Source organism: Symphalangus syndactylus, chromosome 9, assembly GCF_028878055.3.
Source record: "Symphalangus syndactylus isolate Jambi chromosome 9, NHGRI_mSymSyn1-v2.1_pri, whole genome shotgun sequence".
Lineage (NCBI taxonomy): Eukaryota > Metazoa > Chordata > Mammalia > Primates > Hylobatidae > Symphalangus > Symphalangus syndactylus.
In genome coordinates, this window is record NC_072431.2 from 116,162,220 (window position 1) to 116,189,956 (window position 27,737).

The following is a 27,737-nucleotide window of genomic DNA, read 5'->3' on the forward strand; positions in this document are numbered from 1 at the left end:
GACAAACCTGATAAAAACAAGAAATGAGGAAAGGATTCCCTATTTAATAAATGGTGCTGGGAAAACTGGCTAGCCATATGTAGAAAGCTGAAACTGGATCCTTCCTTACACCTTATACAAAAATTAATTCAAGATGGATTAAAGACTTAAATGTTAGACCTAAAACCATAAAAACCCTAGAAGAAAACCTAGGCAATACCATTCAGGACATAGGCATGGGCAAGGACTTCATGTCTAAAACACCAAAAGCAATGGCAACAAAAGCCAAAATTGACAAATGGGATCTAATTAAACTAAAGAGCTTCTGCACAGCAAAAGAAACTACCATCAGAGTGAACAGGCAACCTGCAGAATGGGAGAATATTTTTGCAATCTACACAACTGACAAAGGGCTAATATCCAGAATCTACAATGAACTCCAACAAATTTACAAGAAAAAAACAAACAACCCCATCAACAAGTGGGCGAAGGGTATGAACAGACACTTCTCTCTCTCTCTTTCTTTCTTTCTTTTTCTTTCTTTCTTTTCTTTCCTTCCTTCCTTCCTTCCTTCGTTCCTCCCTTTCCTTTCCTTTCATTTCCTTTCCATTGTTTCTTTCTTTCCTTTTTCTTTTCTCTTTCTTTCTTTCATTCATTCTTTCCTTCTTTCTTTTCTGTCTTTCTGTCTTTCTTTCTTTCTTTCTCTTTCTTTGTTTTCTTTCTTTCCCAGGCTGGATTGCTGTAGTGTGACAGAGCTCACTGCAGCCTCTACCTCTCAGGCTCAAGCAGTCCTCTCATGTCAGCCCCTCAAGTAGCTGGGACTACAGGTGTGGGCTACCACACCTGGCTAATTTTTGTAATTTTTATTTTTTTTTTTTTGTAGAGACAGGGTTTTGCCATGTCACCCAGGCTGGTACCCAACTCATGAGCTCAAATGATCCACCCGCCTTGGCCTCTCAAAATCCTGGGATTACAGGCATGAGGCATTGCACTCGAACCAGCATCATTTTCTATCCCTGTCCTCTTCATGCTCTCTACTTCAGCCGCCCTGGCCTCCTTGCTGTTCTCTGAGCCTGCCAACCATACACCCACCTCAGGGCCTTTGCACTTCCTATTTCCCCTGTGTGGGGTAACATTTACGCTTATCTGATCTCACATGGTAGCTTCTTCACTTCTTTTAGGTCTCTACTTAAGTGTCACTTCCTCAGAGAAGCCTTCACAGAATACCCCACATATAATAAAATATGAAATACCAATTATGTATCTTTTTTTGCATCCAGCTTTCTTTTTCGTCATAAGCATACTTGATATTGTTATATTTGTTTATTGACTATCTCTGCATACTAGAATGTAAGCTCCAGGAGGACAGTGACTTTGTTCATTGCTTTATCCTGAGCACCTAGAATGGTACCTGGCATAGGGTAGGTGCTTAATAAGTGCTTTTTGAATGACTAAAAAACTAAATTAACAAACAGTAGAGAATGTGCTCTAAGAGTTATCTCTCTTGGTGGTACAACTCTTTCAACTCATTCATGTTGTGATTAAGAAAGATAAGATCTTCATTTTCGTGGCCTTTATGTTCTAGCAAGAGAGGTAGTTGAAAAAAGTATGCCTATACTTTCATTTCAGATGATGGCATGTCCTATGAAGAACATAAAGGAAGGAAATGGGAAAGACTGTGGCTGGGTTGGGATGATGAAAGTTCTTTTCGTAGGGTGGTTAGGAAAGACCTCTGTTTCGAAAGATGTGTGCAAGTGAAGAATTGAGGAAATAGCAGGTGTAAAGCCCCTGAGGTTGGAATAAGTTAAGTATATTTGAGCCAACATAAGAATGCCAGTGTGGTTGGAGCTTAGTGAACAGGAAGGAGAGTACTAGGTGGGCAGAGGCCCAGTCCTTTAGGACTTACAAACCATAGTAAGGAGCTTAGATTTTATTCTAAGGGTAATGAGAAGTCATCCACTGAACCAGGCTGGCCCGGTCAAGTTTTAGTATATACCCTGTTTGTAATTCCACTGACCTTGACCCTGCTGTGGGATCCAGGTTACACAATCCAGAGTCCCGCCTTCTGGACAGTTTCCTTTATGAGGCTGCATGATGTCCTCTCTCATCATCCGGTTTTAGTTACAGCACGACAGTCCAGCGCGCACATTTTAAAATAAATATATTTGATATTCATCTGGGAAGAGTCAAGGTCCCATTTTTTGTTTTCCAGGTATAGGAGAAGGGGTCTACCTCATTTCTCTCTTAATGCCCATACATGATACTTCAGTGTCAAAACTCTAGACTATGCCCTTGAACTGCTAAAAATGTTAGTTAGTACACACTTGTGCATGCATGTACATGTGCACACCACAAATGTATTCAAAGTCTTGCAACGTTTTTTTTTTTTTTTTTTTTTTTTTCCACACAGAATCTTACTCTCTCAACCAGGCTGGAGTGCAGTGGCATGATCTCAACTCACTGCAACCTCCGCCTCCCGGGTTCAAGCGATTCTCCTGCTTCAGCTTCCCAAGTAACTGGGATTACAGGCACACACCACCATGCCTGGATAATTTTTGGTATTTTTAGTCTCTACTGAAAATACTCTACTCCTGACCTCAGGTGATCTGCCCGCCTCAGCCTCCCAAAGTGCTGGGATTACAGGCGTGAGCCACCACACCCAGCCACTCTTTCAGCTTTAATGTCTATAGTTCTTTTTTGCTTTTCCAGTAGAAGACCCTTTTTACTTCCTGCATTGGATTTCTAACATAGTGTTGAAAAGTTCTGCAAAATTTCAATGATTTTGAGCCACTCAGAAGAACTTTCTGGCACAGGACTTTTAGAGATGTGCAGTTCAAAGAATCTCAGGTTTCAAAAGATCTTTAGAGATTCCCATCTTTAAGGTGTTTCCAGTAGGAATAGGTTATTGGGTATCAAGTTATTGCCATTTACTTTATATATATATATATATATTTTTTTTTTTTTTTTTGAGATGGAATCTGGCTCTGTCACCCAGGCTGGAGTGCAGTGGCACAACCTCGGCTCACTGCAAGCTCTGCCTCCCAGGTTCATGCCCTTCTCCTGCCTCAGCCTCCTGAGTAGCTGGGACTACAGGCGCCTGCCACCACGCCCAGCTAATTTTTTGTATTTTTAGTAGAGACGGGGTTTCACCGTGTTAGCCAGGATGGTCTCGATCTCCTGACCTTGTGATCCACCTGCCTCAGCCTCCCAAAGTGCTGGGATTACAAGTGTGAGTCACCATGCCCGGCCTACTTTATCTTTTAAAATGTTGTTAGGCCAATATTTTAATACTCTTTTTTTCTTTTTTCTTTTCTTTTTCTTTTGAGACAGAGTTTTGCTCTGTCATCAGGCTGGAGTGCAGTGGCGTGATCTGAGCTCACTGCAACCTCTGCCTCCTGGGTTCAAGTGATTCTCCAGCCTCAGCCTTCCCAGTAGCTGGGACTACAGGCGCCTGCCACCACGCCCAGCTAATTTTTTGTATTTTTTTTTTTTTTTTTTTTTTTTGAGACGGAGTCTTGCTCTGTCTCCCAGGCGGGAGTGCAATGGCGCGATCTCGGCTCACTGCAAGCTCCGCCTCCCGGGTTCATGCCATTCTCCTGCCTCAGCCTCCCGAGTAGCTGGGACTACAGGCGCCTGCCAACACGTCCGGCTAATTTTTTGTATTTTTAGTAGAGCTGGGGTTTCACTGTGTTAGCCAGGATGGTCTCAATCTCCTGACCTTGTGATCCACCTGCCTCAGCCTCCCAAAGTGCTGGGATTACAAGTGTGAGTCACCATGCCCGGCCTACTTTATCTTTTAAAATGTTGTTAGGCCAATATTTTAATACTCTTTTTTTCTTTTTTCTTTTCTTTTTCTTTTGAGACAGAGTTTTGCTCTGTCATCAGGCTGGAGTGCAGTGGCGTGATCTGAGCTCACTGCAACCTCTGCCTCCTGGGTTCAAGTGATTCTCCAGCCTCAGCCTTCCCAGTAGCTGGGACTACAGGTGTGCGCCACCACGCCCAGCTAATTTTTGTATTTTTAGCAGAGACGGGTTTCACCATGTTGGCCAGGATGGTCTTGACCTCTTGACCTCATGATCCGACCCCCTCGGCCTCCCAAAGTGCTGTGATTACAGGTGTGAGCCACTGCACCTGGCCATATTTTAATACCCTTCCAGGTGTTGATCCAAATTCATTACCTTATAAAAGTGCCCAGTGGAATATTGGGCTGAGATGGCTAGTATTAGTCAAGGGTAGTGGCAATCCTTTCAAAATTTGCAGGGAGAAAAACATTGTCATATTAGAGGAGATAATTTTCTCAATGTTTCATCCCAAAATTTATTCTTTGACTTTGATGGCTGCTACCACTTGTCTGGTAGCAAGCACTAGCAGACGACCAAAGAAATGAACAAGCAGCAAATGAATATTAATGGAAAAATTCTGAAACAGTTGATCATGCTTGGTTTGACAGCTTGTTTCTTTGTGGACATGTGGGCTCCCAGTTCTACGTACTGAGTTTTTCTCCTAGTAAAATTGTTCCTGCTTCACATGATGAAATTCACTATGCTGATATTTTAGGGTATTTGGCAGAACATAGTATTTTGCAAAAAGCATTATTTCTTCCAGGTTCTTCTTTTCTTTCATAAGTCTGAGAAACATTAAGTTTTAGGGATCAACTGAGGTCTAACCCTTAGAACGTCCCCAAATAAGGTTCTGTCTCTCGGCCACCAGAATGTTTCTGACTAGTTTTTAAAAGGCTGTGTGAAAATGTGGCTACTTCAAGTGTTCAGGGATTCGTGTTCACTTACCCCTTTGTTCGCAAGCCTGGGCCTCTTCGTGTTGTGCTGAGTCATCTGTTATCAGCTTGAAATGACCTTCGTCCACATCTAAGCTTTTACAGAGGAGAAGCTAGAAACATGTCTCCCAGGATCCCCCTCCCCATGTGGTTCCAAGTTAGGGTCTGCCCATGACAGCCAATCATGTCAGATTTAGAAGGTGAATAGAAAAAAGAGGCCATCATACTCCAGAGGCAGCGTATGCAGATTTGTGAACAGGTGACAGAAGAGGTTTGCAGAAGCTTGTAGCAAGCTCCTGTGAATTACCTGCTTTGTGATCCAGGCAGTGGAGATAGACAATGTGGCTTTTAAAAAATCTTTAGTTGCATGTTCTGGCTGAGATAGGTAGAGGGAGCTTCCTGGAGGTTCTTGACATTTGCAGCAGCTTCTTGGGAATCACAAGTCTCACTGTTGTGGCAGAGATCTTCAGCAAATGATTGTCTGTTCCTTGCTGCCCCAGCCCTTCCAATGATTGCTCAAGCCTCTGATTCCCTCTATTCAAACGCTTCATCCTTAGAACATGTGGAGGTTGGAGGTTTTAGGAACTGGGACGTTTGGTTGGTCCTATCAGGCATTTCGTGCCACCAACCTTCACACTCCCATAGTATATCATCAAATGAGTCATAATCATTTTTCAACCAGCCGAATAATCACCTTTGATTATTATATTGGTGGGAAGAAAATCTCTAACACAAAAATCTCAAAGGACTTGAGAGGACACTAATCTGTTCAGATTTTACGTCGCTGGATTTACCAAACCCTCTTTGAATCTGTTTACATTTTCAGTGTTACCATCACTTGGAAAATAATTTCACTCTCCTTCTTTTATTTTTCCCCATAACTATCATGTTTAATGCAAAACCTGGCTGGTATCACTGAAACAGTTCTTTCAGGACTTTCCAAGTTAAACATACTAGGCATGGTGAAATCAAACTTTTTCCTAGGCATGTTCTCTTGCCCAATATCTGTGTTAATTATCATACTTGAAGCTGATCAGGGAAGGGTGCTGAAAGCAGCAATGTAATAGACATCTACTACTTCCTCCAAGTTTGCTCAACATGATTGTGTAAAAATATTTTCATCTTAGCTGTTTCACAGAGAAAAAGCAGCACAGAAGTTCAAATAAAATAAATTTTAAAATAGATATGGAAGCAGAGTGAAGGGATTACTTAGGTAGCTTAACTCTTTTTGTATTTTTTTTTTTTTTTTTGAGACGGAGTCTTGCTCTGTCACCCAGGCTGGAGTGCAGTGGCGCAACCTCGGCTCACTGCAAGCTCCGCCTCCTGGGTTCACGCCATTCTCCTGCCTCAGCCTCTCCGAGTAGCTGGGACTACAGGCGCCCGCCACCACGCCCGGCTAATTTTTTTTTGTATTTTTAATAGAGACGGGGTTTCACCATGGTCTCCATCTCCTGACCTCGTGATCCGCCCACCTCGGCCTCCCAAAGTGCTGGGATTACAAGCGTGAGCCACCGCGCCCGGCCTAGCTTAACTCTTTAATGGATATAGGCTCAGAGAGCCAGCTGAACCCATCTCCACCGTTGATGAATCCTGATGAATGGACCAAAGTCTCTCCTAGATTAGCATTAAGATGAGTGCAGCTGTTGGCATTGGCTTCCATGTTCTGTGCCAGGTGGCTAACAAGGTGGCTAACCCCATTTTTTGTCAACATAATTTTCTTGACATGTTAAAACATTCCATTGTGTTACCGTGAGTCGTGTTTTAGGAAGCATCTCCAGGGCTGATGTTCCACTGTTGCACCATCTCTATGACCCTACCAATTATTAAACTATTGAAAAACTTCCTTGCTACTGGGTCGCTCCTTTGGGTCTTCTCATTGTTCTCTACCATCTTTCCACATTTCTCTGTATTTCAGCAGTTAAGAGGTTCCTAATGTCTGGCACAGCTGGGCAGCCCCCAGGGCCTGCACATTCTCTCTGGTTGATACCTGATTCATACCAGCTGTTAAATATTAACATTATGCCAGTGTACATTTGTTGAAGAGCTGAAATCTCAGAATAATTTTATTTCCATTTCACTGTCTCATACTACCCTCACTACCCTCAATGAGTGGCCAATCAGGAATATTTATAATTTTAATGTAATCATATGTAATTTTGGTGTAAAACAAACATAGACACCCACAAATGAGGCTATTAACAGCCTGGTAAGATATTCACTGGACAAGAGAAGGGGAGTGAAACTTCAGAGAAGGGTGCCTTCAATTCTTTTTTTTTTTTTTTTTTTTTTTGAGACCGAGTCTCGCTCTGTCGCCCAGGCTGGAGTGCAGTGGCGCGATCTCGGCTCACTGCAAGCTCCGCCTCCCGGGTTCACGCCATTCTCCTGCCTCAGCCTCCGGAGTAGCTGGGACTACAGGCACCTGCCACAGCGCCCGGCTAATTTTTTGTATTTTTAGTAGAGACGGGGTTTCACTGTGGTCTCGATCTCCTGACCTCTTGATCCGCCCGCCTCGGCCTCCCAAAGTGCTGGGATTACAGGTGTGAGCCACCCGCGCCCGGCCAGAGAAGAGTGCCTTCAATTCTTTTCTACTGTTGGAAAGTTAAGCCATAGAGACTGTGCTTCTCTTGTTGTTCCATTCTCAGACCCAGATGTGACACATGAAACAGAGTTGGCCAGGAAAAAGAAGTCCCTGTAAAGCTCATGTCAGAGAGAGAGAGAGAAGGAAGAAGCATGGATGGGCCTTAAAGATATTCTAGGTGTATAGGTTATTCACCCCTGAGATGGGTTTACAGTGTGTGGTGAAAGAACCCTGGCTTTGTTGCCACAAACCTGTTCTAATCTGAATGCTGATTTGGCCACTTCAGGCTCTATGACTTTAACGTCATTGGGTCTTAGTTATTTTATTCTATTAATTATTATTTATTTATTTATTTATTTATTTATTTATTTATTTATTTTGGGACGGAGTCTCACTCTATCGCCCAGGCTGGAGTGCAGTGGTGTGATCTCGGCTCACTGCAAGCTCTGCCTCAGAGGTTCCCACCATTCTCCTGCCTCAGCCTCCCAAGTAGCTGGGACTACAGTCACCTGCCACCACACACGGCTAATTTTTTATATTTTTAGTAGAGACAGGGCTTCACCGTGTTAGCCAGGATGGTCTCCATCTCGTGACCTCATGATCCACCCACCTCGGCCTCCCAAAGTGCTGGGATTACAGGTGTGAGCTACCATACCCTGCCCAGGTCTTAGTTATTTTAAAATGGGGATAATTCACAGGGCAGTTGTGGGGATCAAGTGAGGTAGTTAATATATGCAAAGCACATAGCACTCAAATGATAGCTGAAACCTGAACCACAAAACAAAAACTACCTGCTCTTCAAATTTCTTATTCTTGACAGTGTGCAGCAAAGGCTCCTGGCCAATGGCACTCTGTGTTGTGAGTGTTTTTTGTTAGTTTCTGTCATGGACTTTCTTACGTATTAGCATACCACCTGAGGGGCCTGTATGCTAATATGAAGGTCCTGTCCAAGAAAAAGGAAATGAGATCCAAGGCTTTGCCTTATCACTTCTAGTAAGAGGTGGCCAAGGAGAAACAACTTCCTATTCCTATCCTGTAGCCTGCCAATCCTGAGAAGCCACCTCCCTGAAAATCTTCGTAGGACTCCTCAGCTTCCTCAACTCTACCAAATACCCACTATCTCCATAGACACACACAAGTATAAGTATGTCGAGTTACCACTTTTCTAAGCTTATCCTCCCATCATGATCCTCTATCCCATCCCACAGGCTACATTTCGTGTCTTCTTGTGGAAACCAGGAGCACTTCCTGACAATGGTGGACGTGCCCTTTTGATAGTAAAAGTTGCATCATAGAGTCTTCTCACTGCCTCTTGAGCAATGAAGCTCACTTCCTGTGCTTTAATATTTGCAATATGTGATTATTATCTTTAAAGAAGGTGACAAATAGGAGCAATATCAAATACCAGCACAGATTGATTGGTAAAAGCTGCTGGTATACTGTGCTTTAGCAGAATTTGAAGGCTACAATTAAGGCCTTTAGTGACCAGCAATGTCTGTAACGGGTATGAGAAGGGATGGTGGCAGTCTGTCTGTAGAGCATTTGCTCATCTTATTTTAAAGTTGTCTCTTTGGTTCATGTGATAACAAAAATACTTTTATAAAGGTAAAAAACAGTAGATTGAATGGATTTGAGAAGTCTTTCTTAGAAAAATTATAGAACACAAACTTTAGAGATACCCAGTCCTAAAGAGTGTTCTATGATTTCAAATTGGAGGGTGTATTGTTATATGTGCAAGATGGGTTTTCTGGTACTTATGTCTACATGAAAAGAAAAGTTAACATGCCATAAAAAGAAAAGTATGTATGTAAGTGTGCATAAACAATATGCCCTGGCTTTCACCTCTATCTGCTAAAGTAGGGTATATAGGCAGGCCTCTTTAAATTTTCAATTTGTGACTTTCTTTAGGGGTGTTTGCACAATGTTCTGTACTACGATGGATTATGTCCATTTCTTCCTTTTCTTTTTTCTGCAGCCCCTCCACCCACAATGATGTCCTGGTAAGCTACTTGGTATCTTACTGCAACAAGTACTCAATGAAGAAAAGCTTGATGTCTGTGCTAAAGATGCCATCCCCTGAGGTTCTGAAAGCTGTAAATGCTCAAGCTCCTGCAGCAGTGCTACTCAGGGGAAGACGGCCCCCACTCTCTGTGTCACACTGTGTATCTTGGGCACTAAAGCAGCACTGCACTTAATCCATTCCTTCTGCTTTTGCATGTAGCCCCTGTCTACTAAGGGCTCATGGAAATAACTGGGTGAGGTTTACAGGCCATGGTAAGCTCCTGTCCCATCCCTCACAGATGTGTCAATCGCACTTCTTGCAAAACTGCTTGTCCAAGTTGCTAGCTTGTGGGCTGGTCTTCACCTGACATTAGTATGTGGGCAGTTAGAGTTTTTGATCTTTCAGACTTTAAGGTTTTAGTGAGTCAGGTTTTCTTTTTAATTCCTCACAGCCATTTTACTTCACAGTAAAATGCTATGGTTTTTCCTGTAGCATACAGAAATATCTAGAATAGTGGGGGTATGGAAAAAATGTTTCACATTTAGCTTAGAGATAGTCTTCTTTTACATTTTCTTATATTCCATTTTGTTAATTTCTAATATTTGTTAATTTCTGTCATTCATTTATTCAACATTTATTGAGCTACTCTGATATATCAAGCGATAACACTGTATCCTGAACCAGTAAATATGACTACTATAAACTCTGCTTTCAAGGTTCTATAATTTTGGGGAGAAAGGGAGATAAACACGAAAGCAAAATTCTGTTGATGAGTGTAAATGGAAACACTCAAGCATTTATTTCCAAAGGATAACTCATGAAAGGAAAACATTAATCCCAGCCAGATGAGGGGATCAGATGATATTTCTCACTTTCACTTGGCCACCCAATCTCGGCCACTATCCTCTCTGGGCTGACATTGACTTCATCCAGCTGACAGAGGCGTCATTAGTGAGTCCTGAGCTGCCAGTATGGTCTAAAAACTAAAATTTAACAGCCTCCTGAGCTGGGGAAAATCTTAACTGAGAACTGCAAGGAATAGCTGCCTTGGCACAAGCTGTGTGGAATCTTAAAAGGGAGCAGGTTTTGAGGCCAAGATTTATGTTCAACAGCTAATGCTTTAGAGACAGAGTTATATGTAGAAAAGCTGACTCTGTGTTTGTCCCTTACTGATGCAAATAAGAGTCACATCTGTAACCCATGCTTTATCTGTTTTTTTTTTTAGACCCTGACATAATATAAAAGGTGAGTATTAAGGACCACTACACCTCTGAAGGTCTATCTGCTTATCCCATTGCAGGACAGAACTAAAAGGAGCCACGAAGATGATGGAAGTCAGTTATCACATCGTCCCTAACTGTAGGGGTTGGTTAGCTGTACATGTCAATAGTCCTAATGAGGGCTGTGGAGTAATTTGTTAAATAACCGAGTGAGCATGCCAGTCAGAAGCTGCTGGATGAGAGCGCAGCATCAATTAGAGACAAAGGAAATCGCTTGCTTTTCTCTGCAGCGAGCGGGCCCTTGGAGGCGCGGCACTAGCTGATCCAGAAAAAGCAGAGAAAGCAGAGGGAAGGAGTGGGGGAAGGACAAGGCAACTCAGCCCCCTGGAAGTCTGGGGGGCTGATAAAGAAAAAGACCCCTCGCTCACACTGAGCAAACACATATGACCAGAGCGGAGAGTGGAAAGAAAACCCTGCAGTCCCCAGGGAACTTGACAGAGAGCATCTGACAGCCAGACTGAGTGACCAGCCAGACCATCTGCTCCCACACGTCTCTCCCCAACAATGGGGGCTTCTGCAGACCTTCTGCCCCCTCCCCCTCCCTTACCCTTAGCATGAATTTAAATGAAGCCTAACAACTGGGGGGCAGTGGCTCCCGTTGTGATCTCTCACACAGAGAGAGCTAGCCTAGTGCCCGGAACAGGAGGCCCGAGGGGAGAGGTTAAAATCTCAGCTGCCCGGAGAGATGATTACGGAGCCGCTCCCAAATTAAGCTGCTTCACTGCTGGTCCTTGGGCATGTGTTCGGATAATTGTACTTGAATACTTAATGCTTGATTGACTTGGCTGTTTTGTGTTTGACCATATTTTGAAATGCGATCTCACTGCTGGGGTAGGCAATTAGCATAGAGCCCACGGGGTTGCAAACAGTGAAACTGAGTTGCTTCTATGGTGATTTCTGCTTCTTTCCTGGATTCAGCACAGAAAGCTGAGTGTTCTACTGGGGCTCATTTGCCTATATTTGGATCATCTGGAATTTTGATCTTAAAGAGGAAGTCTCTTAATCCTGAACTTTCGCGTAGCTGCCAACTTTGATCTTTGCGCCTTTGGTAACAGCTGAGTTTTGCTTCCCTTTCAACAGTGGAGGAATAGAATAGGAGAGGTGGGGTTAGTGCTCAGAAAAGGAAAATTAATGCCAAGCATCAGAAAGGCTAGAACAGAATGAAGGTGATAAATTATGACACAGAATCCATAATTTCAAGATGACAGTCAGCTGAGTGGCTTTGGTGCCCTGTCTTGTTCAGTTCTTTGTGGGTGTATCTTAAGCATCTTTGTATCTCCAGCACCTAGCACAATGCCTGCCTTTTAATAAGCATTTAGTATTTATATTTGTGGCAATGTATGTTAAGGCTAGCACAGTTTCTTGGAAAAAGGAGAAGGGCAGTTAGCAACATTAAAAAAATCTGCTTGATAACATTTTTAAATGCTGACTTTGAGCACCACTTTATTCTTGGAATAAAGCATTCCAGTTAAGTATTACAAAAGGCAGGTAGTGGATCTCACAGATTCAAGATCACTTTGGGGATATTTGAAAGGATCAACTCTTTATAATAAAGGGAGGCTGGGTCTCTATTCATTTGATCTCATTAAAAGCAGTACAAGCTGGAACCAATATATTTAAAAAGAAGAGGAAGGTTGACCATGGAATAGTCAGATGACTTAGTGTGTAGCACTAATTTCATAAAATGAAAGTGTTCATTCTATAAACGAAGATGCCACAACCCATTTGTTGAGTTTCGTCACAAAATAAGAACCAATAACTAATTAAATATGTTATGAAACCTAGGCGATGGATCTCCTGAAACAATTCCAGAAACACAGAAAAGTTATTGGAGAGATCTAAGACCAAATGTTGATAATATATGTGAAGTAACAATTTGGGTGTTGTTTTGGATCTCTGAGGACTAAATCTTAGCAAAATGAGAGTGTTCTCTGACTCAGTAGTGTAAAATCCAACATATCTAAAATATGCAAACCCAATTTATTTGTAAACTGATCACTAATATCCCTCAATCTTGAGGAAAAACTCCTATGTTGTTTTTATTGTTTTTCTTTATAAATAAGATTGATTTTTCATTTGCATTTGTGTTCTTTGCTTGTTAAAGACTTTTTCTTGCCGGGCGCGGTGGCTCATGCCTGTAATCCCAGCACTTTGGGAGGCCCAGGTGGGCGGATCACGAGGTCAGGAGATCGAGACCATCCTGGCTAACACGGTGAAACCCTGTCTCAACTAAAAAAAATACAAAATATTTAGCTGGGTGCAGTGGCAGGTGCCTGTAGTCCCAGCTACTCCGGAGGCTGAGGCAGGAGAACGGCATGAACCCAGGAGGCAGAGCTTGCAGTGAGCCGAGATAGTGCCACTGCAGTCTGGCCTGGGCGAAAGAACGAGACTTCGTCTCAAAAAAAAAAAAAAAAAAAAGACTTTTTCTTGTCCTGGGTGTTTAATCAACTCTTTCAAAAATAGTTGTTTATAATTTTTGTGCCTTTGTTCTCTCATCTGTAAAATGTGAATTTTAATAGCATCTATATCATAGAATTTTTTATTGTGGTAAGAATTGAATAATAGGTATAAGATGCTTATAATTGGGCCTGGCACATAGCATTTACACATATATTGGCAAATCAAACTACAGCTAGATTGAAGGAATAAGTTCTGGTTTCTCTAGCACTTACAGTAACTGTAGTTAACAATAATTTATTGTATATTTGCAAATAGCTGTAAGAGAGGATTCTGAATGTTCCCGACACAAAAAAATGATAAATGTTTGAGGTGGTAGATATGCCAGTTACACTGATTTTATCATTACACATTGTATACATGCATAGAAATATGTCTCTGTACCACATAAATACGTACAATTTTATGCCAATTAAAAATTTAAAAAATTAATTATTAATTTGAGCAGCTTTTTAAAAAGTATAGTCTCATTTCTATTTCTTTTCTGTTTAAGTATGTGTCACTCTGCTTTAGAATTCTGTAGACTTCTCCAAAAGATGGTGCAGACAAATTTATTATAGTAAATACTTTTGTAAGGTTGTATATTGAAGTATAATAATTCTCAGTCACTGCCCTAAATTTGAAATTCTAATTATACAATTTAGCATAAAATCCTAGCAGCCAGGGAGTCTGGCTTAAGTATTAACAAGGCTAAGTATTTTCATGTAGCACATAATGCAGAATAAAGTAGTGAATAAGAAAGTGGAGTATGAATCTTGGCACTTTCAGTTGTTAACCTCTTTGAGCCCTGAGATTCTTATTTATCTCATAATGGGGTAATAATACCTATGCACAAAATTGATGAGAAGATTAAATAAGATGATATATGTAAAATACTTAGTAAAGTGCTTGGCCTGTATGGAAAGAACCCAATAAGTGGTAAGCGTTATTTTATTATTATTATTGCTATGATCATCATCTTAGGTCCCAGAAATTGGACGATGGGCTTTTTCTTACTTCTCGTGAGGAAATATCCTCAGGGGAAGCTCATGGAGGACACTTTGGAATCTTAGAGGATGTGCTTTGGTCTATTGCAAAGAAAACAGGAGACATGGGTTGAAATTCTTAAGATGAATTGCAGCTTACAGTCCCCCTTAGAAGGCTCTACAGAACCGAACTGAAAGCCCTTTTCTGAGAAAGGATGACTTTCCTGCTACAGAAGCAAGCGATTGTTCTCCTTCTGTGTTCTCTTTCTGCCCCTAGAAATCACAACCATCATCATTATAAAAGCAGCATTTATTGAGTTCCTTATATGTGTAAGGACTTTATTTGCATTATATTTGCCATAGAAAATCTAATTTGCAAGCTAGATATTATTCCAATTTACCAATTGTGTAAAAATCACATAGCTAATGGGTAGCAGAGACGAAGATTCGACACAGGCCTTTCTGACTGCTAAACCTGAGCCTTTATCATTGTTCTCTGCATATTTTACCACGTTGGTGCTATCTCAAATCTAACCTTAACAAAAGTCTCTAAAAACAGTGATAAAGAAACATTTTTGAGGATAATTTTTCTTCTCAACTTGAGTTGTATTTCTTTTCCTCCCCTACAGAGTACAAAATTATCAGAATCCACACATATACACACTTGTGAAACTGTAGTGCGAGTCACTACTCTGAGTGATGTTACATATAGTTTGGCTGTAAGAAAATTAAACTCTATTTCAGGAAATGGTTGCCAAGACCAGTAATTTTTTTTTCATATAGAAGCAGATGCCAACAAAAGAGTAAAGCAAATTAGAAAAAAGTCAGCCAACCACAGATAGTAAATATGTATAATATTTAGATCAATATTCTAAAGAGGTTGAGACATGTTCAAGGTCAGTCACTCAGTGAGTTAGTAATATAAAATTAGACTCTAGCCTTTGGATATTCATTCCAGTACTTTTTCCTGTAACTTCTGCAGTCTTCCAGGGGTTGGGGTGGAAGAAAAGGGAATAGCTTTTTAACAAAAATGAACTGCGGAGAAGTATTTAACACACTCTAGGGATGGTGTTAACTGAGGAAGGTCTATAATTTTTGAGCATTTTTTTTACATGAGTTACCACTTTTTTATTTATTTTTTTATTTTACTTTAAGTTCTAGGGTACATGTGCAGAATGTGCAGGTTGGTTACATAGGTATACATGTGAGCACTTTTTTTTTTTTTAAAGCAAGACAACAAATTTATTTGCAACTTCACAGCAACACGGATACCCAGAGGTGGGATGCCATTTTCTAATTTGACATCCTCAGGAGGAGTAACAACACAAATGCTTGATTGTTCAGTGACTGCAGGCACAGCAGCTTCTGAAAGAAAACTATGATTCTCTACAGAGACTTGAAGTTGATTGGGGAGAGGACAACTGGCTAGAAACAGTGCTGGACACTTGGCTTCCCTAAGTGAGATTTGACCTTAACACCTGGATGTCCCTGGAGTTGAAACAACTGAATGCACATTACAGAGTTGAGATTTTATCTGCCTTCAACTCCTCTTCAATAGCAACAAGATTTTCACATTATTTTCCGGAGTCTATAACTTTTATTTAAGGAAGTAGATTGATGATGGCAGGCACTGAAGGCCACAGTATTTATCCATTAGCTTGGTCTTCTTGACTATCTTAATGCCTACTACCCACCAATCTTGGTGAAAGACTAACTCCAGACTATTTCTATTTTTCCTTGCAAGGAAATGCTGTGTACATAATTGATGGCACTTTCAGGTTGCCCACCCCCTTGGATGCAGGTGTCATGCATAGAAACAGCATATTTGGCTTCCAGCCTTGTCTTTTTCCTGAGCTTTTCCTCCACTGAACCTGTTTGAAGGACCACCCATTCCAATTAAATATCTCAGGGACAACCGAGGTGCAGGCAAAACCTGTTTATGGCAACCTCCCATCTTCCCTCTCATAGTCTAATTCCTTTTAAATATACCTACTAACCCCCCAGATGCCCCTAAAATCCTATTTGTATGTTTGAATTACTGAAGAGTTTATTTTGATGTAACAACAAATTTCTATACAATTCTACTAATTTCTACCAAAAAGTGATATGAATCACTTGTATTTGTATAGCTCATTACATTGCAAAAATCATCCATATAGGCAACATTTTATTTTTCTTGTTAATTCTGCCAAGTTGACCAGATAGGTGGGTTATCTACACTGTGCAGATAATAAGACAAGGTTAGAGAGGTTAAAAGACTTGCCCCGAGTCACACTGGGCAGTGAGCAGTGAAGTGAGATGGAGCCAGGTGTCCTGAATCCTAATAGGGCACTGATCCCTGAGATGTACTTCCTCACAGTATTTTCACTTCGAGAGAAGATGCCTCAGGACAGAAAGGTGTTTAATGCACAAAGGCTGTATGTATAGATTTTAGACTTATGGAAGGTATGAAGCAAAGGTTCACTTTGGGGCACCTCTTGATATCATACAAACCTAAAACAATGAAGAAAGACCATTGGAAGCATTTCTCTCTTTAAGGTCTTATCCCACAGCAAACATTTGAAAATTTTTTTTCAGAAGAAAAGAGGTACATTTTTATCATTGTCAGGGATAAACAAAAGTCAGTGTCAAGCCCAAAATACTCACTGTTTCTTCCATTTACCATGTGCTAGAGGATTTTTGGGAGAGGTTTCAAGCTTAAAAATAGATGCTAGGCAAATGAATAAACTGATGATGGGAATAAACAAATTGACGGGAAATGGCTAAACAACTAATGTAAAACAATAAAGTTAACTTCTGGTCATCATGTTGGCTGTGGGGTCTTTAGAAGTTTAAATTGCATAGTAATTTCTTAGGTTCTTGGAAAATGAGAGCACTGTAATTATTTTCAGGTGGACTAATTATCCTTATCGTTACAGAATAAGCAACTTCTGATTTTGAGAAAGAACAGATGTCCCAGCCATAGTTGCTAGTTATATAAACCTAACAACTTAAGATTGTGTTGTTGATAATTGTTTTTTTTTTGTTTTTTTTTTTTTTCATTTGTTTCAAGAGAATTCATCATTGCTCATGGAAGCATTTTTATGATGGTTACTTTAACATCTTTGTCAGATAATTCAATATCTGATTAATCTTGGTGTTGATGGCTGTGGATATCTTTTCTATTTAAATTGTGATTTTCTACTGTATCATGGACATTTTGGATGTTATATTGTGGCACTCTGGATTCTATTTAATCTTTTTTTTTTTTTTTTTAGTATTATACATAGTCCCCTGTTGAGGTGTAGCCTGAGGGCTGGGTATGAGTATGTGTCCAGCTTCCCAATGGGCTCTGCCCGTAGCAGAAGTGAAGTGCTGGTTCCCACTGCCTTATCGCAGGTTGGTGGGTTAAAAACTTAGCTCTTTCCTTAGCCCCACTGACATGTTTCTAGAGAATGTGGGGCATCAATTTGTACTCCTCCTTTGCCTCCGAGTCGGGGTGTAAGACCAGCTAATGACTGTGACTGTGACTGTGCCCTGCCATCATCAGGGAGGGGGGAAAGCAGAGGACTGATTCACATTGCTTTGTTGCTGCAGGGTGGGACGGAAGCCCAGCTCCTGGCAGGTGTCCTTAACACAAAAAGAGGGTATGGGCCGGGCGCGGTGGCTCACGCCTGTAATCCCAGCACTTTGGGAGGCCGAGGCGGGTGGATCATGAGGTCAGGAGATCGAAATCATCCTGGCTAATATGGTGAAACCCCGTCTCTACTAAAAATACACACAAAAAATTAGCCGGGCGTGGTGGTGGGCGCCTGTAGTCCCAGCTGCTCGGGAGGCTGAGGCAGGAGAATGGCGTGAATCCGGGAGGCGGAGCTTGCAGTGAGCCGAGATTGCCCCACTGCACTCCAGCCTGGGCGACAGGGTGAGACTCCGTCTCAAAAAAAAAAAAAAAAAAAAAAAAGGGATGGCAGGACAAGGAGTTCCAACTAACCCAGCCTCGTACCCTCGTACCTCCTATTACTGCTGGATGGGCATGGATGTTCCAGCTTTCCACTGGGCTTCACTGCCACAGGGCCAAGGGAAAGCGGACTCACAGTTCCTTTAATTTTTTTGTTACCTGGTAGGGACAGGAGGCTCTTCTTGCCGCCAGACCTCTATTAATGGTCAAGAAACTATCCATGTGGGGAATATGAGCCTCACTGATGGTTTCAGTAAGAAGAGAAACCTTATAGGTGGGTGGAAGATGAGCGCCGTACTCAGCCTCACTAAAACCACAGGATGGGGGAATGCAGTTTTTTCTTTAGGATTTGGCTGCAGTAAGGTGGTATTGCCATAAATATTTCTGTTGGTTGGACGCTCTGTCCTAGTCCTTTGGCTGAGGAGAGTAGGCTTTTTCTGTGCATGTTGATAGTCTCTTGTTGGAAGCTTCTGCAGTGCCACATCTGGGATATATGAAGGGCTAGGGGAAGTAAGGGGAGGGAAACTTACTACAATGTCTTTTCTTAAGTCCTGACATTGCTAGGCAGACTGTCTTTTCCTCCTCTTTCAGAAATTGAGTCAGCTTGTTGGTGCTGTTATGGCCACGATTTTCTAGTCGTAAGAGGAAGAATTTCTGCTTCTGTAAGAGGGAGAAATGGAGTAACTCCCATCTTGTCTGGAAATGGAAGTCCCTGTTTTTTAAAAAAGAGTTATTTATTTTTTTTGAGACAGGATTTTGTTCTGTCTCCCAAGCTGGAGTACAGTAGTGTGATCATAGTTCACTGCAGCCTCGACCTCCTGGGCTCATGCAGTCATCCCACTTCAGCCTCCTGAGTAGCTGGGTGTACAGGTGCATACCACCATGCCCAGCTAATATTTTTTGTCTTTTGTTTTGTTTTGTGGAGATGAGGTCCCGTATTTTGTCCATGCTAGTCTTGACCCCCTGGCTTCAAGGGAGCCTTCTGCCTTGGCCTCCCAAAATGCTGGTTATTATAGGCATGAGCCACCACAACCAGCCAAGAATTCATTAAAAAAAAAAACTCTTTGTTTGACATTCACTTTGATCAAACTATTTTTATGGACCGTGCCATAGAAGTACTCTGTGTGTGTGTGTGTGTGTGTGTGTGTGCTTGTCCACACACACAAAATTTTCTTTCTCCTAATAACCATTTATCACATTTTGCCTTTCCTCCTCCATTTTATATGTGTATGTGTATATTTATGCATGTGTGTGTATATATAGTGTTTTTGTGGTTGTTGTTGTTGTACCATGCAAGTTTACTTTGTTTCTCTAAATGCAACTTTTCTTCATACCCCTACTCTCAACTCATTCTAAGTTTTTCCCCTATAATTCCTTGCCGTAGGGTAGATATAAGAAAATCAACAGTATTTACTCAGGTCGCCAAGTGATCTCAAGAATCTGCCTGTTAGTCTACACCAATTTGTTCATTTCCTCTGATATTGTAATTTTTTCTTAGTGGCCTTGCATGGAGAATTCCTTGAGCTCAGGATTCTGACTATTTACCTTTATATCCAGCACATTTGGGCTCAGTGCCTGCTTCCTCAGTGGTTCTCAATGAATGCTTGTTGAATAAAAATGTCCATATATGAACATCTTTATTCACCCTTGCCTCTGATTGGAATTGTTCTGTTGCACATCCTCATGTGCAGTTTGTTAATATATTTGAGAGCGAAAGGTATGGCCTACCTGATGTTGAGTCATCTCTCTATAAGTTTGGGTAGTTCAAAATTTTAGTTATCTACTGATGTGCAATAAATCACTTCAAAACTTGGTGCCTTAAAACAACAATGATTTTTGTCATTTGGGTAGAGCTTGGTGGAGACAGACAGCTTATCTATGTTCCATGCACCATCAGCTAGAGTGTTTTGACTGGGGCTGGGGGATAGTTCACTCATGTAACTGGCAAGTTGGTGCTGGCTGTTGGCTGAGAGCTCAGTGGAAGTTATCAGCCAAGGGCCTTGATTATTCTCCACATGAGCCTCTCCACATGGCTTCTTGGGCTTCCTTACAACATGGTGGCTAGATTTCAAGTTGTAGAAGCTGCCAGGCCTTCTTAATTCCTGTCTTGGAAGATTTATAATATTTTTTTTGTCTGCATTCTATTGGTCAGATCAGTCTCAGATCCAGCACAGGTTCAAGGAGGAGGAATGTGAGTTCCACCTTATTGTGGCTGGAGCAGCTTGTACATAAAGGAAGAGATGGAATTATCTGGGGCTGTCCTTGGAGACTAGATACCACCTGTAATTTTAGCTATCTGCCTTCAACTTTTTTATCTGTAAAGTGTGAATTGGAGGGAGGGAAAGAAACAGTTATATGTAATAGAGTTGCTATGAAAATTACCAAGGATAATTCACATAATAAGCTTAAATGATTCCTGGCATGTAGTAAGCAGTCAATACATTTTAGTTAATTTTTTAAAATATGGGAATGGAAAATTGTTACAAAACACTGAGTTAGATAAGAGCATACTTTTTCCTAATAAATCTCATTTAGACAATTTTACTGGTTAATATTTCCTTTGACAGCTTCAATGAATGCATTCTCTTTGATTTGCTTCCTCTTAAACAACTGAAGTTTTTTTTTTTTTTTTTTAAAGACCTCAAATCAGTAGCAATCAAATGAAAAAAAATAACTCACAGTTATGTTGTATAATGACTTTTGGTATCTCTGTTGGAATCCTTTTTCTTTTTATACTCCCTTGCAGGTATTATTAGATGCTTTTTTTGCTTGATGTCACTTTTCAGTCCCTCCACATTGTACTTTGAAAAAGCAGTCCTCTAAAGAGATATAATGAATGATATTGGAAGGATATGCCCTTGGAAGCTGCTCTTGGTTTTCTCTTCAGAAGCACTCATGTGCAGTTAGTCCTGTAAAAAAAATTACAGGTCAGTGGAGGTCTTCAGCCAGATGAATCCAAGGAGTAACCAAGGGTGCCAGATAAATTCCCAGTCAAGTAATCTTTACATTTTAGCAACTCCAAGAGAGTTTCTTGTGTCCATACTAGAGATGGAAATCTTTGCCAAGTAATGTGCTATTAAAATTATGTAAATTCATTATTTTTGGCAGTTGAAATGTTAGCCAGGTCAAACTTTCATTAACCAGTGTGTGGTGTCTCTGTAACTACCTTGATTTTGTATTAAAATAGCTATCAAGTTCATGCCATGTTTTTCTTATAGCACAGTGAATTTTCATTCTTTTCTTTTTATTCTGTGTCCCATACCTGTAATTTCTCCAAGTGATTAAGACCATAAGTTGTTCCTTCTACAGCTGACATTTCCTTCTACAATTATTCATCTCCTTAGTTCTTTTAACAGCCATGTTTTATTAATGGTCATTTACCATGCAGTAATAAACTCCATGTCATTTAGTCCTTCTGGAATTTTCTGATCTTTGATTACAGTGTAACATATTGCCTGATTAATTGGTCATCATTGCTGTTTTCAGCTTCTGCATGCACTAGTTAAGGTTATTTTTTCCCTTTTTGGCTTTAATATCCTCTGAAGATTTTCACCAACGTTATTAGTTGTCCCTAACTTCTCACTTCCTTTTTGCATTCCCTGATAGCAAAGAATACATAATGAATCCTTGTAAATGGCTACCATCTACTCTTATTTCAGCCTAGACAGTGTTTCTCAAATTTTAGTGTGCCTCGGGAGCACCTAGAGGGCTTAAAACATAGATTTCTGGAGCTCCCTCTTGGAGCTTTTGATTCAGTAGGTCTGGGATGTGGCCAGATAATTTTTATTTCTTACAAGTTCCCAGGGATGTCGATGCTGACTGCCCAGGACCAAGCCCTAAGAACCAGTAGCATAGCAGATGAACATGGTGGTTAAAAGCCTGGATTCTGGGTTCAGCTGATAGGGGTTCAGACCACTGCTCTCCCACTTAACTTTCCCAACCATGTGACCTTGGGAAAGTTACTGAATCTCTGTCAGCTGCAGTTTCCACACTTGGAAAATGGGAAGACCAACCTTCCAGGCTTTTAAGGAATAAATTAGATACTCCATGTAAAGCACTTAGTTCAGTGGCAAGATGCAAATGCTCAATAACTGTTAACTACGGGTATTTTTTTATAAGATGTGAGGAATTAATTTTCAAGCTCAATTATCAAAATTAATAAAATGTGCCTCCTTCAGCAAATTGGTCACTTTCTCTGAAACTTGATTAACTATATTGCTGAGGTAAAAATGCATTAAAAAAAAAGATTGGCCATGTGGATGCAGTGGAAAAATTGTGAAATTTGAAATCAGGAAAATGCCTGGGTTTTAGTCTAGACCCTGCTATTGCTAGCTTTGTGACTCATAGCAATTTTCTTCATCTCTCTGATCCAAGTTTCCCGTAAATATCCTCTAGAGTGGTGATATAAATGGTAAGAACTGTTATATGGATCAAATGAGCCAAACCATTTGAAATAATTTTGTTTTATTTCCTACTTTAATGTTCTGTACAAGTGTAGTTATTGTTATTTTTATTAAGAATAAGGATCTAGAGTAATTTTTTGTACTTATTTACTAAAAATTATAAAAAGTTATGTTTCTATGGAATGGCAATTATGAAAAAGACTTTTCCACTATAATTATTTTGAGATGGTAGTGACTCTAATTGGGAATTATTAGACACTTGCTTAGATATTGGGATGTGCTATTATCTATTAGTAATCTAGCCAGATCTCTTTCTTTTTGACACAGTACTGGTTCATCTTTAAACCAAAGGCACACTTAAGAAAGCTTTGTTCTCATGCTGTGAGTTTAATTCTGACAATAAATTTTAGACAAAAATCACAGCCTTATTTTCATTTGATACTATAGGATTCTTTCAGTAGACAAAAAGAAGCACAATTTGATCACATTTTAAAAATGTAGCATGAAGCACTGTGCTAGGCACTCCGGGAGATGTCAAAATGAAGCACACGTGCTTTGTGCTTTAGATGCATTTTTCTCCGGCAGAAATCAGAACAACATACAAATTCACCACATATGTCACAAAGAAGGACGAGTCAGAGGGGAAAGTGAGTTTTAAAAAGGAAGAGATTATTTCTGGCTCAGGGTTCATCACCCTCCATTTTCAGGCCACGCACTGAGCCACATTGAGCCAGTGTATCCAAGTATCATCAGGGACCTGGCAAGGACTTAGCAAGCCAATTTATTGACCTTCACGAAGGATTATATTTAAGCCATCTCAGACAGAAGGAATCTATTCTCCGTTGGGGGAAGAAATCCTTCTCTTGAAGGAGAGTATATAACCTTCCTTATTAGCTCATTTCAATATTTAACAGCCTTTGCTTGCTGCGGAGAAGCCTGTTTTAACTCACACATGAACATCAGGATTTGTCCTACCGAGACTCGGTGAACACCAACTGCCTCTTTATGCTAGGCAACCATTATCTTTGGAGACCCCCATAGTATTGCTTTAGTTGGTTAACCAATTAAACTAGTAATTCTGAGAGTCAGAACATAATACTGGTTAGGAGTGTTGAGAGTCAGGCAGTCCTGGATTAGAGTCTGGGCTTCTTCACTTTTCTGTTGTGTCACCTTGGGAAAAGTTACCTAAAACCTCTTAGCCTCAATTTTATTACTCATAGAATGGGTATAATAACACATCTGCCTCTTCAAATTGTGGTGAAGATGAAAACAATGCATGTTTTAGGCTGAACTACCTGAAATTACCAGGTATGACGTGGTCATAATATATGACCCCTTTGACCAATAAACACAGCAATTCTATTCAATTCAATCTAATAAATGCCTTAGCAAAGTGCCTATAGAGTCTACCAAATAGTCACCATTATCAACAGAAGAAACAACTATTATTATTATTATTGCACTGCTGTCATTATCATTATCATGGCCTGCAATATCCGGACTGAGCGCTGGAGGATATTCCTGCAAGGAAGCCATTATAAAAATGGTTAGAACCTTGTTTTGTGGAGCTCCTTGTGTAATGCTATAAATGTGGGAAAGTAGAACATCTGGGTTGGCAGCCTGCAGAAGTCAGGGAAGGCTCCAGAGAGGCGGCAACATTTGGACTGGGACTTGTAGGGTGAGTTGGATATTTCTGGATAGAGAAATTGACAGAACAAAAGCAGTAATCAGTGTGACCAAATCCTTAGTTCTTGTTTTTGTTTCTGCCTCTGACACAATTTATTTCCTTCCCCAGTTCTTAAAACAACCTTTTCTTTATTTACTATGTTCTGTGATAGTAGACTTTCTTTGTTCCTTCTTATTTCTTCACAGCTGTCTTTGAAGAGGAAAGGGCTTGTGCCCAGAGCACAGAGCGAAGAGGGAATGTGGGAGATTTGGGAACCTGCAGTGAATTTTTGTGGCCAGAGGATAAAATAGGGCCAGTGGTGTGGAAGGAATTGAAAATAAAGAGAGGAGAAGGGAGGTGGCTTAAAAGAAACAAAAATTTTTCTTGGGGAAGTGCCATGATTGGTTTTGTAAGTTTGAAACTTTTCTCCCAGGGTTTTGTAGAGAATGATTGGCCTCGAGCAAGCATGGAAGCAGAGAGGTGCATAAGGAGGCTATTGCAACAGCTCAGCTGAGAAATAGTGTGGGCAGAGCCCAGGGCAGCAGCAGTGTGCCTGAAGAGGAGTGGATGAAAATGATCTATTTCCAAGGTATGTATTAGAGGTTCTAGGGATGAGGAGTTAAGGCAGGAATGAAACGTCAGTTGACTTGTAGGGGTCTGACTAGCTAGAGTTTCAACTGGGCCCCTGGATGGGGACTATGCTATTTCCTAAGATATAGACAATAAGAGAAGTAGGAGGAGAAAGACCAGGGTATGGGAAAGGGGATGGGAGAGGGATAAGAAGGTAATGAGGTAAGTTTGGGGATGTGGCATTCAAGGGTGCGTGGGAGATTTCCGTTTCCCGACTTTCTTAGAGCCTGATGTTTCTGATCTGACTGCACCGTAAGGTATTTTGTTCTCACGAGCATCACAAGGATTCATGAGATCCTGTTTGGGCATTCTGACAGCACAAATTACATTTCGTTTTTTAAATTTCACTAAGGTTTTTTCTCCCCAAGCACACTGGCCATGCACCTGTGCTGAGGTAACAGTTAATGAGTACAAAAAAAGGTAGCTAACATTAATAGAATTCTCACTATGTTTTAGGCACTGTTCCAAGCGCTTTCTGCCAAAACTTCATTTAATTTTAGTAAACCTCCATGTGATAGGTAGTAGTATTAACCTCATTTTATAAACAAGGTAATTTAAACTCCTAGAGGTTAACTAACATGCCCAAGGTTATATAACTTGAGAGTGGCAAGACCAGGATGCAAACCAAGGTGGAGGGCTGCAGGTGCTGTACTGCTAAGCATTATGTTGGGATAGGAAATTCGGCCTAGGCTAGAGAATACTGTCTATAGGAGTACTTTATACTGGGACTTTACTGTTTTAAAAAATATCTTTTATTTGTCACAAATTCTTTTACATAATGTTCTGAGCTTTGTCGATTCATAAAGACAATTCATGGATTAAAATTTATTTTTTCTATTCCACAGTCTCCACTGGGAACATTTCTGGAGTTTGGCTCTAGATAATCTCGTTGTATTTAGTCTGTTTTGTTTGGCTTTCTACTTTGGTGTTCCTCCTTAGGAGGAGTCATATTACACTTACAAATGATATTTACTTGCTAGTGTAAATTGATTAAATATATTGCTTATTTTTAATTTTAGCTGAAATAGAGGTTTTGTTTTGTTTTGTTTTGTTTTGTGTGTGTGGTGGGGGGAGCCTAAGTCATCTATGTGATGTGCTAATGTCTGTCATTCTCTTATAATTCTTTCATTTAGTCCTCCTGGAACTCCAGTAAGACAAGTCTTGCCTTTCATGTGGACTCATACAATGGTATGCATCAGTTGTCTCCAGCCTTTTTGGTACCACGGACTGGTTTTGTGGAAGACCATTTTTCCAAGGACTGGGGTCGGGGGATTGTTTCAGGATGAAACTGTTCCGCCTCAGATAATCAGGCATTAGATTCTCATAAGGAGCATGCAACCTAGATTCCTCACATGCATGGTTCACAATAGGGTTTGGGCTCCTATGAGAATCTGATGCCACTGCCAGTCTGACAGGAGGCGGAGCTCAGGCAGTAATGCTTGCTCACCACTCACCTCCTGTTGTGCGGCCTGGTTCCTAATAGGCCACAGACTTGATATCGGTCCATAGCCTGGGGGTTGGGGACCCCTGGTATGCTGGGTCCTTGATGTAAAGGAATCCTCTAACTTGGTGGAGCCAAGTCATTGATTAATGGAAAAACTAAGTTAAACATTTTTTTTCTGTAGTTATGCTTTTATGAATTATTTAACTGGGCTTTGTCCCTCCCTTTACTTAATTGCACTTATGGAGAAGAACTATGAAGTGTCAGCATTAAGAATCCTTTAAACTACAAAGCAGTTGATTATTCTTTTTATTAAAGTAGGTGCTCACATTGGTGGAGTAAGAAGCGCTGCACAGAAATAGCTCATCGGCAGAATTGTGCTCTCAAGGATGGGTATCTTCAAGCCATCCTTGACTCTCTAGAGCAGAAAGACAAACAAGTATAATGCTGAGGAGGGGGAAGAATATTTAACTGCAGGCAGAAGAATCTCACGTGAAATTGTGAGTGGACTTCAGCTATGACTATCAAAGGAAATTCTCATAATGATTCGTTCTTCTTCCCAGTGATGGCACTACCATTCTCAGGAAAGCCCAGTTCCCTTCCTGGCTTGGATATTAACTGATAATTTGAATGAACATAGTATTTTTATAAAATTGTCTTTGCATGCGTTGATTCCACTGTCAGGAAGATCCTTTCCACCTCCCTCCTCCCAGTTCTTCTGGGGATTCCTACATGGCTTTCCATACCTAAATAATAACAATGATACTAGCAAGCACTTATATAGTACATTCTGTGTACCTGGCAGTACAGAGGGTGGAGGGTGGGGAGGTGGGAATATTTTCTTCAGATGAAGGCAATAAGGGGTTACATTGTCTATAGAGTTTTAAAAAACAATAATAAAACCAAAAAAGGAGGCTACTTTTTCTGACTACCATATGTTGGCAGTTCTAAATAACGTCCGTGATAAAATACTCCTCCCCACTAAGGCCAGCCTTGTCCCACTGAGCCCTCTATCACCCTTAGTACTCTTGTATGTGTATAGCACCTTCCTAAGCATTTACATGTATTAAATTCCATAATTTGTCCCCAGTTTACAAGTGAGGAAACGGAAGCACAAAAAGGCTGTGCTAAGGTCAAGCAGATCTTACTGCCTAACAGGTAAGTGATGTGGCCAAAGTTTCAATCTGGGCAGTATTGCACCAGTTCACCCACCTAACTACTGAACATATGTTTCTCGTTTGTATGTGTATATTTCATACGCATATAAATATCTCCTTGAAGACAACCCTGATCCATCCAGTATAAAATGGCTTCCTGCGTGTGTTATACAGCATTCTATTCATATTTCCATTCCAGCACTCCCTGGGCTGCAGGCCGGTAGAATGAGAACTCCCTGACTGGCTGTCCTATAATAAATGCAGAGTGAATAAATGAATGCAATTTTTGGTAACAGAACTAGTAGTATTGTGTATAATATGGTAGATTGGTGGAATGTTCTAGATTTTGGTTTGGAAGTCAAAGACAGCCTTTATTTCAGAATCTGTTACTGATTATCTCTGAACAGGCGTATCGTATGTCTGTGTCTTTCTTTCCCAGTCTGACTCTCTACGGCAGAAAGGCAACCA

General features: G+C 40.7%; 1 long non-coding RNA gene across 2 annotated transcripts in view; it reads left to right on the forward strand.

Annotated features, from left to right (window-relative positions):
* Positions 1–27,273, forward strand: part of LOC129490312 (uncharacterized) — a 32,619-nt gene extending 5,346 nt beyond the window's left edge. The window contains exons 3-5 of one of the 2 annotated variants that reach the window (XR_008660219.2): positions 25,805–25,859; positions 26,431–26,612; positions 27,203–27,273. This is a non-coding gene — a long non-coding RNA (uncharacterized lncRNA). The remainder of the gene's footprint in view (positions 1–25,804; positions 25,860–26,430; positions 26,613–27,202) is intronic. The other variant, XR_010113749.1, reaches the window with a different exon arrangement.
* The last annotated feature ends 464 nt before the right edge of the window (positions 27,274–27,737 follow it).